Here is an 18,364-nt window from a genome sequence, read left to right as displayed (position 1 = left end):
CAACCTCAATTGCGTTATTTTTGCCTCTAGAGAGAGTTCAGAGTTGACTTCTTTCAGAACTCACTTGTTCGTCTTTCTGGCACTCCAGAGTACAGTATCTGCAAAATTCTTCTTCAGCATCATATTCCAAACAAATTGGTCATTTTCATATCGATTTTCTTCACTGTCCAGCTTTCTCATTCATTTATAGTAATTGAGAATAAAGTCATATGGATGAATCTTAGCCTTGGACTACAATGACAAGTCCTTAAAGTTAATGAGATTTTCTATTTTCTTCCTGGTTGCGCTTCTGAGTCTCAATCTTCCTTCAGTTTCTTGAATGCAGTCTATTTGAATTGATAGGTGAACTGAGCTATAGAAAAATCTTTAACAATTTCAGTTTCTTGTCAGTATGAAATGTCTTCTGTTGACATGATTTTTGACTTTGTAATGCTCGGCTATCATCTTGCTTCTCCCCTTTTTTTCAGGAGTTGCTTCATATCATTGCTGCTTTCTGCCATCTGTAAACCTTAAATTATTTAAGTTTCCTCCACCACTTTTTCGTTCTCGTAATCCAGATCTAATGCAGATTTCTATATGATTTGTTTTGCATACAGCTTGAACAGATTGGGAAACCCAATACATCTTGCTGCGTAATACTAACAAGAGTTAGTATTGAGTGCCACTGCATTGAAGGCTGGTGCTTTGGCCTTGGGTGACCATCCTAGGAGTCTAGACCTGTCAAGGCTGCTGATGACATTGCTCCCAGCTTCCCTGACATACTCAAACTCCCTCACCACAATAAGATGCACATCCAAGAGTGGGGTAACATGTTCCTGTGATTGCTGTTACATGTGAGTAAGTTACTCGTAACTCGTAACCTTTTGAATGAGTGACTCTTACAAGGTTCACTCTAGGCTGGGCACGCGCACAGGGCCTTGTGCCTCTACCTCCCTCCGTGCAGCTGGCTTTCTCCTCCATGCAACAATTGTGTCACGACAGAACCCTGCGCATAGGGGAGGGCGGAGTCGCGTGGCAGGCGGGGCCCCACCCAGCAGAGCTGAAAGTTAGAGGGTACGTTGGTGACTTCCAAAATGTCCTGTTCTTAACCAGCCTAGCTCTGTTCTTTTAAACTGACTTTGTGGTGTTCAAGTCCATCTCATTTTTTGACAGTTTCTTTTTCTGCTGCTTTCCACATTTCAAATCATGGCGTAGGACTTATGATATTTATTCAAAACGGAAAACTTCGTACACCATAACAGTCATCTTCAAATTGTATTCAGACATTAACTTGAAATTCAGATCTAGCAACTGCTTATCTTTCAATGTCTTCTCAGATACAATTCCTAATCAGGCTTTCTTCTTTCTTGCATTAATCTTGTTTGTTCTCTGATTCTCTCTCTCTCTCCGACATACAGTATGTGTACATATACAGAGATAAGTATGTGATGAATACATACAGGCATAGCCTAGGCATGTGTCCCTCAGTTACTCTGTCCCTGAAACCTGTCTACTTATTTCATGAACTGATTTCACTGGAAAACCATAAAGTGATAAAGATTTGTTTATGGTGTGTCAGCATACACATCACTACTTGATGATGTTACTGTCGTATGACTACAGATGTATGAGTCAATCTGAGGCCTGTTTAACTAATATTTCAGAGAGCTTAAACTAAAACAGCGCAGATGCGTCTGGCTTCTTAATGATTTTTTTCTTCTTCTGACAAGACCGTGTCTTACGATCTGCCCTTGTGCTTGAACAGTGGAAAGTTTCCAGCACGTGCTGGAATATAAGATTTATATAGCCCGAAAAACCTGCAACAACCGTTATTCATAAATGTTTGACATCTCTTTTGAACCATATGAATTTTGTCCTTTTCTCTGCTGACAGAATAATGGAGCAACCATGTTTGGATAATTAGAGATCATGAGTAGTTCAAGTCTGGGACCTGCAGGTAGCATACTTTTGGCAGGAAGAAGATATTATCAGGCAACAACCTGTGTGGATCCTCTTTGGTACCACAATATAAATACATGTATGTGTATGTGTGTGTGTTTACTACAGAGAGGCTTGTGTACGTCTGTAATGAGGTAGTTATAACGCATGGCTTTATGTGTCTATACTTTGAACATTTAAGAATAATGTTTTTGCAATACCAATTTTGAATACACTTCATTATATACAGTATTGGTAAATGGGTTTGAGCCTTTGCAAGCAATTTGTAGGTGTCAGACTTCCTGGCCTCTGTACTCTAGTGTATCATAGAATCATAAAATAATGAAGTTGGAAGGGTCCTACCTATAAGGCCATAGAGTCCAACCCCCTGCTCAGTGCTCAATATAAGTAAAACGAAAGGAGCATAAATGTGTTGTATGTCAGTAAATACATTGTTTTATTGGCTAAAGCTAGAAGCACTTTTTTTTTTTTTTGGCAAAAGAGATGGCTGAACCCGTGCCCTCCAAAATGCACAGATTCATGGGTGTGTTCAGATTGTTAGCTTAGATTTAACTACTTGGTACACCCTTGCCTCTTTTACTTGAAAAATCTAAAAGTGAGACATTTGTAAGTGAGGAAGAAAAATTTTAAAAAATATATTTTTAAAAAGGAATTTGCATATTAACTAGATATCTGAACCCTTTAATAGCTTATCTTCAGAATGGCTGATTATGTAATTAATTAGATCTCCTCGCCACCCACCCCCATCACATGTCCTCTCTCTCTCTCTCTCTCAGAGCAGTTTTACAAGAAGAATCCCTCCCCTCTCCACATACCTAGCTAAGTTCTTCCAAGTTGAAGTCCAAGCCAGTATTTTTTTTTTAAGTAACGTGTGAGAAGTTCCTGCTGCTCTTAATCCAACAGGTTCTCCTCTCTCTTTGCAAAAGAAAAGCTTCAGGTCACAATGGGAGTGATGTCTTTTCATTTAAGCCATTGCAGCTCAACACAGTATTGCCACCACCGACCCTGAGCTGAGAGTATGCACCACTGTGCCAAAGACAACGGTGGGATCCGTGGACTGCAGTTGGCCATGCCTACTTTGTTTGCAGGTTGTGATATTAGAACCGGCATGGAGCGAGCCAGGTTTATCAGCAGTTGCTCCTGCCAGAAATGCATACTTCTGCTTTCAAAATATAAGTTACTTTTTATGTGTACAAAAGTATGTTTTTCTAAAATAAATTAAAAGTAGGAAGCATTGTTTTTTAGAAGTGTAATTTAATTTATTTCAGATACTTGTATACCATTCTTCATAATACATTACTTATCCCAGGGCAGGCTAACTGAAAGTTTTATCATTTTTTTTTTATTTAAAATATTTTAAACCCACCTTTCTTCTTTAAAAGGACCCAGTTTGTTTACAACAATACAGCAAATGAAAAGCAGTATTTTTAAGTTAGTAACAGTGAGTATCGAGTCCTAAAAGGAAAAATGAATACAAAACCAAAAAACATAGGGAGCACCAAAATATATTCATAGCAGTAAGGCACAGCAATCCCTTTTAAAAGCCCCACTTGGCAGCCAGTCACTTAGGGAAAGCTTGCCTGAAAAGTATTTGCCTGCTTGTGGAGGGACGTCAAAGACGGGGCCAGGCTGGCCTCCAGTGGGAGGGAGTTCCACAGTCTAAAAGCAGCCACACAGAAGGCCCTTCTCCCGTGTCCCCCCCTAAGCGTACCTGTGAAGGTGGCAGGACCAAGAGGAAGGACTCTCCTGATGGTCTTAACACCTGGGGAGGCTTATAAAGGGAGACACACGGCCTTTGAGATAGCTTGGAGCCAAGCTGTTTGGGACTTTATAGATTAGAACCATTCTGCCCAGAAGTGGATTGGCAGCCATGGAGCTGATTTCACCGAGCGTGCGTGCGTGCGTGCGTGTGTGTGTGTGTGTGTGTGTGTGTGTGTGTGATCGCTGTGTCCAACTCCAGCTAACAATCTGATTGCTGTGTTTTGGACCCACTGAAGTTTCCTGACACTTTCCATAGGCAATGAAAAACGTCAAAGTTTCCTTGGCTTTATTGAAAGAAATCTTACAATATTAGAAAGAGAATACAGTAATTCATTCTACAGACAGTGTAAGAGTTACATGCAGCTAGCACTGACATATTAAGATTGCTGCTCACGGGAAAGAATAAAAGAAGACCATCCATAGTTGGAGGGCTATGTTCTAGCATTTCAAGCTACCACATGCAGAAAGCCGGGTGGTTATTTTAGGGTTTGCTTTTTATGTGAATTTGGTCAGCTTTTTTTTTTTAATCTTATGGTCAGCTAGGCTTGTGACCGAATATAAGGCCTTTTTATTTGACTTTGCGGTTGAGAAGCAGTGAAGCTGACGTTGCAATTTCAGAGGAAAAATATTTTCAATCAGATTTTTCCTCTTCAAGTGTTTTGACACCCAACAATTCTGCAACCCGTGGTGTTAAAGCTCGTTACCTTCTGGAATCTGAATTCAATCACATCTGCAGTAATTACAAGTCTGTAGGGTATTCAGTAACATAAGAAAAACAAAAGAGGCTTTTTCTATTTTGAGAAAATATCTTGGTTGCTTGGCTGAAGCCCTTTTAGACAGGATTTTAAAAAAACGACTCAACACTAGCTTCAGACTAACATACTATACTTCAAATATTTACTATTCTTACTGTGCATTTAGTATATGAAATAGAAAGAGTTTGAACGCTTGAAATATGTTCGGTTTCTTTGAAGAGAAACACAAAAACTCTTGGTTTCTTTGATTTTTGGAAGGATGGTGCAGAAATGTCACAAACTTGTCTAGCTAGAGTTGTGTTGTTGTTTTTTTGTTTAGTGCAGGCAGAGTTTGAGAAAAGGGGGTCAGTGTGGCTAAATGGCAAAACTGAAGAAATTTTAAAAATGTCAAAATGATTGAAAGTATGTACTTTCCAATATAAAAATTCCAAATTCATGTGCTAAAAAATAAGAAACAACAGGTTGCTGTCCAGATCAGCAGGTAAGACTTAAAATCTGATGTCTAGAGAGCATCAACATGATTTTAAGAAACCAAAAATAAAAATAAAAAAACCCTGGCTAATCTAGAAGTAGCAGGTTGTCAGCAAAAAGGAAACTTTATTGGATTGATTTCACTTCCTTTAACTATTAAATGCTTGATTGTGCTCAGATTTTGGAATGGTACAGGAATTGCCCTTACAGTGGACCTTTGACTTACAGATGGCTCGACTTACAGATTCTTTGAGTTACAGACTTTTCTGCCAGCAAAATTTAGGTTCAACTTGCAGCCGGAGAATTGACTTACAGACCAGAAAAAAACCAAATGGAACAAAAACTGAACAAAAATGGCCGGTTACGGATTAATTGGTTTTCAGTGCATTGTAGGTCAATGAAAACTTGACCTGCAGCCACCATTCCAATACGGATTAATTCCGTAAGTAGAGGGTCCACTGTACTTATTTGTTTATTTAAAATATTTTATGCACCTTTCTCCTTAAAAGGACCGAAGGTGGTGTATATCTTTAAAAAGACAATATTTGAAAACTAAAAACAATAAGTATACAAATATTTCAAAAGGATTAAGCAAGTATTATATTAAAAATGGTAAATAAAATCAGTACTAAACACATATTTAAAAGCAACAGAGCACAACAATCCAATTTTAAAAAAAAACACCTCTCAGACCATCAATCATTAAGGGAGAGCTTGGTTGAAGAGAAAGGTCTTTGCTCTTTGCGAAAGAATGGCAAAGATGGGTCCAACCTGTGGGTGGGAGTTCCAGAGTCTAAAGGAGCAGCCACAGAGAAGGCCCTCTCCTGTGTCCCCACCAAGAAAACCTGTGAGGGTAGCAGGACTGAGAGAAAGGTCTCCCCTGAGGATCCTGACACCTGGACGGGCTCGTAGAGGCAGATAATATATTTTAGATAGCTTGGACCCTTTTAGAAGCCTGCCCGTCGATATCACCTGTTCTTTGCCACTGCTGTGAATTGGGCCGAATTAAATATCTCCTTAAGACGGGAAATCAGAGGCTTGAGTCTAGTTGGTCATCCCATTAAGACAAGTGAGGCTGATGCAATTGCTGACTCTCAGTTCAGTAGCTGATCCGGTCAGTGGTTCTATTCTGATTAAGACTAGAGATTGAATTTAGTCCAGGGCTAGCAGTCTCCTCATTCAGCCAGAGAAGGAACCATCTTAGCCTTGAGCTTTCTGCTGGCATGTCTCTTAGGATTCACATTGAGCGTACAGTATCTTCTGATGTATTCGTTATGTCCTGAATTCCCATACTGAAATCTGCCAAATTACCACACTGATGGTACCAAATGAAGAAGAAAAAAGTTCTTTTTGTAGTTCTAGGACTTATGGGATTCCTAGTTTGCTATAGTGGACAGAATGACAGACTAGGACTCTGGAGATCAGGGTTCGAATCCCTGCTCAGCCATGGAAGTCCACTGGGGGAGTGGAACTGGTAAAACTACTCTTTGAATATATTACTTACCTTGAAAACCCTGTTAGGGTCACTATAAGTCAGTTTAGACGGCACAGAACACATAGGATTTGGGGGGGAATTTGCAGCTCCGGTGAAACTTTTCCTCTGTCATATTAGTAATGATATCATGGCTTACTGTCTGCTATCTGTTCAAAAAAAGGAAGTGTGGGTGTATCAAAAGTTGAATACCTGTAATCAAAATATGATTTTAAAATTATATTTATTTATTTATTTTTGAGTATGTAGGGTATAACCTCTGATTCTGAAGTGCTGGGTCTTTTGAGGGGGGAAAATAGCAGAACACATGGCCATTGTTATAGATGTGGGGACTTAGTTTGGCCACTTGCTTTAGTTTTTTTTTTTAATAAGAGGTAAATTGATGTGAATTCTGGCAGAATTTGGTAAACTTAAAGCACAAATATTTGGCTGAAAACAAAAAATAGAATCATAGTAGAAGAATCTACAAGATGGATTGCACAGAGAGTGAATGTAAACCAAACAGGAAGGCAGTCAGAAGTGAACCCTGGGTTATTGATTGGTTGGTTGGTTGGTTGGTTGGTTGATTATGTGATATACTCAAATATATCTGTCTGTCTGTCTGTCTGTCTGTCTGTCTGTCTGTCTGTCTGTCTATCTATAATTTATATATTTATATACAGTATATATAAACCCCTAGGGTTCACTTCTGACTGCCTTCCTGTTTGGTTTACGTTCGCTCTCTGTGCAATCCATCTTGTAGATTCTTCTCCTATGAATCTATTTTTGGTTTTCAGCCAGATATTTGTGCTTTAAGATTACCAAAATCTGAAATGGCAAGATGATTGACAAATAGAACCTAAAGGTCACGTTCATAGGAAGGTGTATCTTATTTTGCTGCATGGGCAGTGGAATCATTTGCCTGGAGGATGGAAAGAGGAATGATTCAATATCTTGAGCTAAGTCTCAGTCACCGCAGCTGAATCCCTTGATCTTGACGCATTCTTCTGGGAAGCTGGACTTAGTGTCACCCCACCCCAGCTTTAAAAGCTGAAGTATTTATAAATTGTGCTGGACTGTCAGCCTTTCCGGTAGCTCTTCAAAGTCCTGCATATATCACTGGACCATTTGGTTCCACCCACAGCCAGCATCTTGTCTCGTCCATACTGAAGTGATCCTTTTATTAGGCCAACCCAAAAGTTACAAAGAAGTGTGTGAGCTTTCGGGAATGCTGTTCCATTATGGGGCAAGCTGTTAAAATTAAGCACAACAAAACACTCTTTGGTTGCAAAGACCATATGAGATACACACTGTCGATTGGAGAAGGGAGTATCTTTCCCTTTTAAGAGCACATATATTCAGGAGGCTCCATGCTCAGCCTTAGGCATTTCTAGCCTAAAAGGATCAAGTGACAGATGATGGGAGAGAGTATTGTCTCAGACATCACATAGGTGTTATCAGTCAAGTATTTGCCTGTATTTGCCAATATAAGCAAGTTAGTGTGACCTAGATATAAAGCAGCTTAATGTATTCCTGTATTTGGACATTACTGATGAGATTTGGGCTTCTACCTTTCTAATTCTGAATCAGAAAGGAGCCCATACTAGTTCCATGTCTCGTGTTCTCAGCAGCAACCAACCAGCTGCTTATGCAAAGTCCTCTTATTTTACTTCCCAGACAACTGTCCTTTTATTCAGAGGTGCATTTCTCCTGAACATGGATGTTCCATTCCAGGGACCCTAGCTAGTAACCGTCATGGAAGATAAGAACCTAAGAAGATAAGAGGAGCCCTGTGCTGGATCCGGCCAAGGGCTCCTCTAGTCCAGCTCCCTGTATGTCCCAGTGGTCCCACCAGATGCCTTGGGGAGCCCACGAGACAAGCAGAGACCTGTCTCCTGATCCCCCTTCCCCTGCATCTGGCCTTTGGAGGAGGAAGCACTTCAAAGCTTCAAAACCAACTAGAACAGCAGCAGATTCCCTTCTTACTATATATTTGTATGAAGAAGATACTCTCTTCTGTCCAGGATCAGTTTGTTGGGGGACTCTGATTCCCAGTACAGTGGTGCCCCGCATAGCGACGATAATCCGTTCTAGATAAATCGTCGCTATCCGGATTCGTCGCTATACGGGGCAAAAAAACCCCATAGGAACGCATTCAACCCTGTTTAATGCGTTCATATGGGGGGGGAACTCACCATTATGTGAAGATCCTCCATGGGGCGGCCATTTTCGGTGCCTCTAAAGTGAGGCAACACAGCGGGCGGCCATTTTGGAACCGCCAATCAGCTGTGCGAAAATGGGGCCTTTGGAACCCTCCCCTGTGGTATTTCCAAAGCCACCGCCGGAAGGACCTTCCAAAGCCACCACCAGCATTTTCGCCCAGCTGAGCGGTGGTGGCTTCGGAAGCTCCCGCCGCTCAGCTGGGGGGAAATGCCAGCTAGGGCTTTGCGAGGACTGCAGGGGAGGGCTTCCCCGCGGTCCTTCCCAAGCCCCCTCCGGTCAGCTGGGGGAAAATGGAGCTATGGGGAAAAATCGCAAAAAAGCCATCACTATGCGGATTCGTCGTTAAATGGGGCGCCCGTTAAGCGAGGCACCACTGTATTGAGGGAGAACATTCTGTCCCCTTGCTCCACAGTGGCCAAAATCCTGTTGCTGAGCATGGTAAATCACACTGTAGTAGATCCATTAAATCATTAGGGATTTGGTGACTCAACTGCTCCAAAAGTTCCATTGATTCAAATGAGCCTACCCTAGTGCAAGTTACCACAATTAGCAAGAGGGGTTTGGCCTCTATTTAATATTTCTATCAGCAGCTTCTGTTTGTACCCCCCTCCCTGCCACAGCTAACACTTCCCTTAAACTAAAACCTTTTCCCAGATTGTTATATCTGGTTATTTCCATGATGTTCTTTAATTCCTAAAGTAGATTATGCCCTTTTTGCACATCTTGTCTTCCACAGGATGTATAACAACATTTTTAACAACTATATAACAACCAAAGATTACCTTTTATGGAGTACAAATATTCTCTTAATTTTTATTCAGTTGTTCATTTTCATTTGCCTCAATCCAGGTTAACAGACTAAGCATTTTTAAAGCAGCAGGTTTCCTCTGGAAACATTTTTACTGTTCTGTCTGTTGTAACTTCCTTCATAAGGATGAGCCCTGGAGTAAAAATGGGACATGCTGGTTGAAAAAAAGCATGATCCTGAGCCGTTTCCCATAAGTTATGTTACAAAGGGATCTTACATTTCCAGTTTCCCAAGGCAAAGTGGTAGAGTACTGATAGCATGTACAACTAGTTTTGTAATACTGTATATAGGGTGCCCTGTCTGATTTGACCCAGTGTACAGTATGTGTCCAGTTTCTATAAGCCAACCCTTTTAAATAGCATTCATAAGATATCAGTCAATTAGGAAGGAAACAAACTACGTACAGTAGTTAGCTAGACAACTGCAGGTATCTCTGAAAAGTCTTTGAGCTATTCTCAATTTATTTTTATAGGTGATTTTCATTGTGCAGAATTTGCATTTAGGCAAGGGTTTTTAAGGTGCTGTTTAAGTTCACTGCCTCATTTCCCTTTAACATCAGAGTTTTCACCCAACAATGCACACAATGCACATTCCAAAGATTGTCACAACCAAAAGGATGAGTTTTGTTTGAAAAAATGAAGGAAACGTTTCATTGTAAGTGCACGTCTGCAGCCAATATTGTATTCTGTGACTCTGTCGAGCTTCCCCTGAGTAGCAAAGGATGTGAAGATCTTTTTACGAAATACTCTTATTACTGGATGATTAAATAATCAGCGTTGGGTGACCTTTTGAGCTGCCCGCTCTAACCCGCCATCAATCCTATCAAAAAGATAACTAGCCTCACTCCATGGACACCATCAGTGGCGTGCCCTTTCCCTCATGGCTCATTCAAGGGCTTTCCTCTACATGGTTAGGTGTCATGTTGTACTGTTTATGTCTGAATTCCCAGTAATAGATTTGTCCAAATCAGGAGAGTGTTCTGTAGGTTGCAGACTAGGGCCCCCAAAAGAACTAGAAACCTTATCAATTTACTTCTTACTTCTGTGATGCCTGGAAATTGGAATGAGCACTTCAAACTATTATCCTATCCTCCAGGAACTTGTAAGATTAAGATTTGTTGAAGGAAGGAAGGAAATGAACGAGTGACTTAATACCAAGTGTATACGTATATTTTACTACCTCACTTTTTGAAAATACTCCTTTATAATGAATTAAAATTTGCAGGTATAGATTCCCATCAAAATTGGAAGTGTATTCACAATATGTTGTGGTCATAAGTTCTGTGGTCTCTTCTTGGATGGTTTTATGGGATGGGTGTGAAAGCTGGACAGTAAAGAAAGCTGGCAGGAAGAAAATGGATTCATTCGAAGTATGTTATTGGAGGAGAGCTTTGCTGATACTGTGGACTGCCAGAAAGATGAACAAGTAGTGAAAACGATGATAAAAGAGAGGCTGCCCAACTTTGGGCACATCATGACAAAAGGTTCTCTGAAAAAGACAATAATGCTGGAAAAAGTTGAAGAGAGGAAGAGTCAATATGAGCTTGACCCTAAAGCAATGGTTCCCAACCTAGGTGTTCTTGGACTGCCACTCCCAGAAATTGTGGACAGCACAACTAGTGGTGAAGGCTTCTGGGACTTGTAGTCTAAGAACCACCACCCTAAAGGAAGTCACTGGCTTGAGTTTACAAGAGCGGAGAAGGGCTATGAAGGATAGGACATTTCGGAGATGGCTCATTCATAGAGTCAACATGAGTTAGCATATAAAAACAACAATAATGTAAGTCATAACAAGAGCAGGCGTATTGAATCGGTAGAACATATGGAGGAATTGATTCACCAGATCACCACTGATTCAGTGGGCCTACACTATTTGCGACTAAGGAACAGAATATGAGCCATTGTATTTTCAGTTGTATCTGTTTTCATATTTTCATACATGTTGTGAGCCTCCTTGGATCCTAGCATTGGGAGAACGGATGGATATTAAATAAATTTATGAATTTGTTTTCTGATTTGTGGCAGCATCTGAAATGGTTGCATTACATATGTTCTGGGACAGTATGGATCTAGATGTAGTTTAGATAGGTCAGGACACCCTCTGTCTCTCTGACACTTCCAGCTGTACCCGGAACGAGCTACATATTTACCTAGCTGTGATCTACCACCTGGCCATTTAATTGGGGCCAAGATTTGAGTTTCACATTAGGCATTTACGATTGGTTGGTGGGACGATGTCCACATGTAATACTGTGTAAACATTGCATGTGAGGAAGACAAATAAAAACTCTTCCACCAACTTAATTTTTGTTTAATGTGATTACAGATGTAGCACTCCGCAGGAAAGGATATCCTGTTAAGAAGGATGCTAAAAAATCTTTTGTTTTGCATGACCGCTATTAAATGTGAAAGACCTAGAGTACTTAATAATAAACTTCAAAGAGATTTTCCTGTGGGAGGCATGAGGTCAAATGTATCAAATTTATAGTAGTTGACAAGATGATTTTTTTTCTCCCATGTCTGGGTCAATGACCCCTTTTCTGCCTGGAGAGGAGCTGATTATTTTCCCCACACGAACATCCTAGTGAACATACAGCTCAAGCTAACTTTTTCCCACTTTCTCCAACCCAAGTCAAATCCAATAATTCTACTTGTGGTATAGTTCACCTGCTGTACTTTCATTGACCATGTCTTGAATTGTTTCCTTTCCAAGAACTTCCAGTCAACATGTTGAGAAAATGCGCATAACTGGAGTGAGCAGACCAATGTCTTGCTTCCTGCAACAACTTTATCCGTAGTATTCCCTAATTAATAATGTTACTGTCCATTTTTTTAAATGAATAGCATCCATCTGACATCTAAGAAAGTGGAAAGGTTTTAGAAGACGTAAATACAGTCAAGCCCCTCACAAAGTAACAGACTTTTTCAATCACAAACCAGAGGATCTCTGCCCACCATCATATGGCAGACTCTTTTTGGTATCAACCCTGCCTGCCCCCAGCCCCATATCTCTAAGTGAGCAGGAAAGAGACTGTGGGGATAAAGTTGAAAAGATGTTGCCACTTCAAATATTTCTGAATGACACCCATGACCTGGATCCTTTTCAGTAAAGCTTTCAGCCAGGACATGGGATTTGTTTGTCTTTGTGCTTAGACTGGGCGCTGGCTCCTTTTCTGGAGCATCCTGGCAGCTCTGGATACCAGCAGCCATTATATCCTTCTGGGACTACGTGATCGGATTGGGCATCCATGGCACTGTGTTTCCATGTTTCCAGAATTCCCTTCAGAGTCATAGCCAGATGGTGGCCAGGGCCAGCCGCTGCTTGACCCCATAGCCTTTGCCCTATGGTGTCCCATAGAGTTCTCTCTTGAGTCACTGACAATACTCTCTCCCACATGAAGTCCCTGGGGGAAGCTGTTCTGAACTTTTGGGTGAAGCACCACCAATACGCTGGTGATGCTCAAGTCTCTTGTTTTTGTCACCTGGCACCCAGGAATCCGTTGTTAGCACATTGTCTGGATTCAGTAATGGGCTGGAAGAGGGTGAATATGACCTCAGAACTTGTCAAAATGGAGATGCAGAAAGTCTGCAGGTGCTAATGGTTGGTGGAAAGCTCTAAGCTGCTTGTGGCCTCTCTGTCTGCAGTGCCACTTGTCTCATTGTGATTCTGTCCAGTTGTTAAGACCTTAAGGAAAGCCTCCACGTGGCAGACATTCAGCTTTCTCCCGTATTCTTCCGGGATGGAAGGAGGCACTTCTGTTAGAGTTAGGATCCGTTCCCACTGCCACTGTTTTTAGACAAGTGCAGAAACATCTCCTCAGTTGGGTCTTTTAAATTTATTGCAGTTCATATGATTGCTTTGATCGCTTTAGGAGAGCAAGAAAGAATGAACTAAAATAAAGCAGGATGTGGTTTGATATACATATGTGTGTGATGAAATGTAATAATAGGTCAAGTTGGGTCCCTCCCTTTTATCCTTCCTCCGACAGCTAAAGACCCACCTTTTAAAGCAAGTTTTTAACAGAGGTGATAGAGTCCCTAAATGCTATTTTTAAATATAGTCTTTAATTTTTTACCTGTTTTAGTTATTCAGTTGTTTTAATCAGTTTTGTAGTTTAATTATTTTTTTAATGTATATAGCACGGCTTTTAACTTTATTCTTTTAATACTGTGAGCCGACTTGAATCCCATTATCATGGGAAAGGTGGCCTATAAAAAGAAAAATAAATAAAGTAAACCAATAAGTATTTGATAGCAGAAGGCACTACTTTATTGGTGGATGCATAGAAATTTGTTAGAGCAAACTACACCAGAGCACAGAGTGCTGTCCTCTGAAGATGCCGGCCACAGAGACTGGCGAAACGTTAGGAAGAACGACGTTCAGAACACGGCCAAAGAGCCCGAAAAACCCACAACCACCAAATTTGTTAGACTTCCTGAGCTTCTTTTTATTGCATGGTTACTTTTTAAAACCACTCCTAAAAATAATTTCCAGTTATGGAATGGTACTAATCTATGCAATGTTATCAAAAAATAGGTGTTGGCCTTTATGGGCTTCATTTGCCTCTTACAAAACGTGTTGCTTTAACTAATAACTCAGAATTTCTTATTTTCATGATGAGCTGTGTTTCAGGGGAAACCCCCTAAAATATTTAGCATAAAATATTTAAATATTTTGAGAGGTGCATTTGGTGCTGCATCTTGAGGTTTCCTGAAGAGCTGGGAAACTGAATTTAATCTAGCCTTGTGTCATAATACGAAAGAGGAAAGAATACTAGCAGTACTTAAATTATTTTTTATTATTTAAAACTGCCTGGCCTAAACATCTCTGGTGTGATTAGCGAATAAGCTCTCAGTGGCAGACTTTCCACCTCTGTTTCCAGAGTTTCCACATCAGTTTTCTTTAGACAATTTTTGAACCCTTTAATGTTTTTTTAATTGTGTAATAGTGTGCAGTAAAAACAAAAACAGCAAACCAATTGCTTAAAATAACATTATAATATAATTATCATGAGCTTGGCAGATGACAGGCCGTAGGACAGGTGGTGTTTATTCTGTTCTTTCTAAGAGTTGGCCTGATCTGGATAAAACAGGAAAAATCTTAAAAGCATGATTCTGTATGACTGGCTGCAATTAAAGACATTAGGGTAGTGGCAGGTCCAAAAAAAAAAGGCATCTCTTGATTCTTCAGTATTTAGTTCCCTCTCTCACCAAGTTTATTACTTTGTTCTGGAGGTAAAAAAGATAAGTCCTATATAACGGTGCCCTTTTGTGTTGTGAAAATGAAGTTAACTGCTTCTGGGATACTTGTTCAGATGACCTTTAAAATATTATAGATACAGAGAATTAAATCAATGGATCTGGTGTTCCCATCTGCAATAACATTTCTAAGTGCACTGAATGGGCCCAGCTACATTGAGGCCGAGCCTTCTGCCTTTTAAATCCCTGCCAGAGACTGGTTGGTGTCATCAAGCTAGAAGCCTGAACATTATTTAGACGTCATCATTTTTTTCCTGTCTGTAGAGAAATGGCTGACTTCTTTGTGTTCTTCTCGCTTCTCTAATATCTCTATTAATCTCTATTAAAGTTATAAAGATAGAACATCACAGCCCTGGATACCAAGAGGAAAGTGCTCTAATTCAGTGGTTCTTAACCTTTTTGAAAGAAACGCCCCCTTGAGCCATTGAGGAAGTTATCATCGCCCCCCTCTTATTTCTTATTATATCTTATTTATTTGTTTGTTTGTTTGTTTGTGTATTTGTTTATTTATTTAAGACACTTAAATCCAATGACCCCTGAAAACAAAATTAAATTCCAAGAAAATGAAATGCCCCCAAAAAGTAACATTTAATGATTTAGTTGCAAGCGAATTTTAACACTCAAAAAGAAATATAAAAAGGGCATAAAATGCAGGAACTAAAAATTTCAAGACGAAAACTCTGAAACTAAATTAAGATAGGAGGAAAATATATATTCATGCACATTGTAAAAAGGCTGCAGCCATCTTCACAGGTTTGGCTTGCTCCAGCACCCCCTACCGCCCCCCTTCTGCTCCAGCGCCCCCACGCCGCCCCTTTTCATTCTACCGCCCCCCTGAAAAATGAAATCGCCCCCTGGGGGGCATTATCGCCCAGGTTAAGAACCACTGCTCTAATTAAAGATAGATGGGAAGGTAATTCAGTGAAGGTGGCCGTCTGTACCTTATTCTTTCTACTGGACAGTTTTGTTTCGGTTTTCTCTTTTTTCTTCTTTGGCAGTAGGTTGAGTTTTTTTTAAATATATATGTTTAAGGAAACTATGAGTAGTAGCAAATATATTTTATCCTTAGGTATGCATTTTAGAAATACCTCTGTTTTTTGAAAGTGTGGCAAGATAAGAAGTAAAAAGGAGTTAAAACTAAATAGTTTCTGACAACATGCTGCCTGCCTTTATAACAGAACCGTTTATTGGGCCACTGCAGTAGCTGTGCTCACCATTTGCAAGAATAAAATAGTATACAGCAGAACAAACACAACCTACTATAGTTTCGTTAAATTTTGAATTGCCGAGGCCTCATTCATCTACAATCCAACAAAGTAATCATAGTCCATCTTGCTTCTGAAATTTAATCATTACAGTTTATTTCCTTTAAATGTTGGTATACAGCTGGTATACCTGTGGGTTGAAGCCCCTGACTGTGGAGCTGGACCCTGGAAATTTGGACCCTCACTCTACTGCCCAGGAGAAGACCTGCCGAGATCGCCAGGAATGAGGATTTGTGTGACCTGTCATGGATGTGGCCCTGAGCAAGCTATGTGGTCTCAGGGTAACCACCAAAAGGAGAGGCTGGTCTTGGGAAGGATGTGCTGAGTCAGACGGCAGCGGGGTGGGTGGGAGAAATACATGTGTTGTGGAATTTGCAGGGTGAAAGGATAAGCCCCATGAAAGGATGGATTATTGTTCTTGGCTCCATGCGCAATTAGACAGATTCACAGTATTGTTAGGTGAGGGTTTTTGGAAGTATGCCCATTTTAAAAAAATCATTGAGTTTTTCAAAGGAAAAGCTTATTTAAAATTGAATTTTGCTTGGATCCTTGGAGAACAGCTGAATTGGCTGGAAACCAGTTTGTCTCATTTCTTCCACAACTAGCAAAAAAACCCAACAACCCCATGTTTTCTTGTCTGTTTCATCCAGGCTGCCTCTTAGAGAGACAACATGTGTCAGTAGATTCTGGGCAGTAGCCTCAGTTTAATCCGGTGTGAGGGTTCTAAAGGTGGCTCCTTTCCCCCCCCCCCAAATAAATTAGCAGACATGCGAGGTTTGGAAATTGGAGTAACATTTATTGCATTATTTAACAGGAAATCAGTATCAGCAAAAGCATTCCAAGTTTTATCACCTTCTAACAACGAGGTCAGAGAGGGATTTCCAACCTTCTTCTTTAAATGGGTTTTCCCCAACAGTATCCCAAGGACCCGGCCGGTCACCCGGTGGATCAGAGTTCAGTAGTAGTCCGGGTTCTCCCTCCAGTAGGGGTACTGTGTCTTTGTCCCGGACGTCAACCCAGGCGACGTCTCTGGAGGGCGTAAAGGTCTGCCACAGCCCGATGGGTACCCCCTCATCTGGGTCTCCACCACCCTCTATTCAGTTCTTTCCCTCTTTTCCCTCTCCACACGCTCCTTTTCCTCCCTTAATTTCCTCCTCCACTCTTTTTTTTTATTGTTTTGATAACTTGGGTTAGAGTGTGGGATACAGAAGGTAAGAGGGGGGAAAGGGTTGGTGTTGGGGGGGAAGGAGAAACAAAAATATACTAACATCCATTCTATTTATATTGCAATATCAAGATTCACACTGTGTTTTTCTACAATTTTCTGCCTTCCAGATTTTAGTTCACAATTTGATCTATGTTATTCGAGCACTATCTGGTGACTCAATTTCCTCCTCGACTCTTTAGCCTCCGTCTCACCCCAATAAGATGGTCTCGGCGTCAGTTCTCTTCGTCTTCTGTAATCTGCCTCCTCTTTGGGTATTTGGAGCCTTTCCCACTTCCCTGTCCATGGGTCTTGCATCCAGACCCATTCCCAACCTAGAGGCAGTTCCCCTTCTCCCCCTTTTATACCCGGCCTCCACCTCTCCCCAAGGTTTTTGCTCCTTTCCCGCTAAGGTTTTCCCACTTTCCTCGACGGTCAACCTTCGTACTTCTTCCTCCACTGGTTTGGGGTCTGTCTCTGTAGCTGTTGTCTTTTGAGGACAGGCCACAGGTGAAGTTTGTACCCCTGTCTCTACAGAGGGGGGAACGAGACGGCACTCCAGCGAGAGCAGGTGTTTTTCTCACCCCCAGCCTCACATCTGGCAAGTTCTTTTCAGCACTGTGTGGTAGTTCTAACACTTTTAACCTTTTTTTCAGTGTTTATTTGGGGGGGGGACTATGTATTTTTCATTGTCTACATTTGTAATTGCTGGTTGCTTTATTCAGTATCCAAAAGAAATGATGCAAATGGACACACACAATCATATCAAGTCATGGGATTTTGCCTGTGTTCAAATATTACAGTTCGACTGTTTGATTTAAAAGGGTGCCAAGTGACCCATGAGCAAATCCTTAGCACACTCCTAAGCCTCATATTCCATGAAATTGTGTCAGAGGTTAAAATATTGGTAGATTTCCCAGTTGGAGGGAAACAGTGATGATCTTTGTCTCATGGACCTTCTGGGAGGAGAATCAGCAAGTATCCTTGAGAAGGGAACAAGGAGAACCTTATACTTTATACCAACTATGAATACTGTACAAACCCAGTGTCCTATTAACTGAAAAAGACTTTGCTTTCCCTGCCCTTTATGGCTTCTGATGTAAAATGTCCCAGAACAAGTTCCAAGCCCTTTAACTGGGTAAGAGTGAATGGCAGATTTAGCAAAAGCAAGCAAGAAGAGCTGGGCTCTTGCAAGGCCTTCTCTTTTGAT

The 18,364-nt window shown here is 40.9% G+C and overlaps 1 protein-coding gene across 5 annotated transcripts in view; it reads left to right on the top strand.

Moving 5' to 3' along the window:
- The window catches only part of FCHSD2 (FCH and double SH3 domains 2), a 158,644-nt gene that overhangs the window by 60,775 nt on the left and 79,505 nt on the right, over window positions 1-18,364 (top strand). The window lies entirely within an intron of this gene.

The sequence above is a fragment of the Pogona vitticeps genome, chromosome 3 (genome assembly GCF_051106095.1).
Source record: "Pogona vitticeps strain Pit_001003342236 chromosome 3, PviZW2.1, whole genome shotgun sequence".
Classification (NCBI taxonomy): domain Eukaryota; kingdom Metazoa; phylum Chordata; class Lepidosauria; order Squamata; family Agamidae; genus Pogona; species Pogona vitticeps.
Note: the sequence above shows the minus strand (reverse complement) of the source record. Positions and strands in the feature narration are given on the sequence as shown.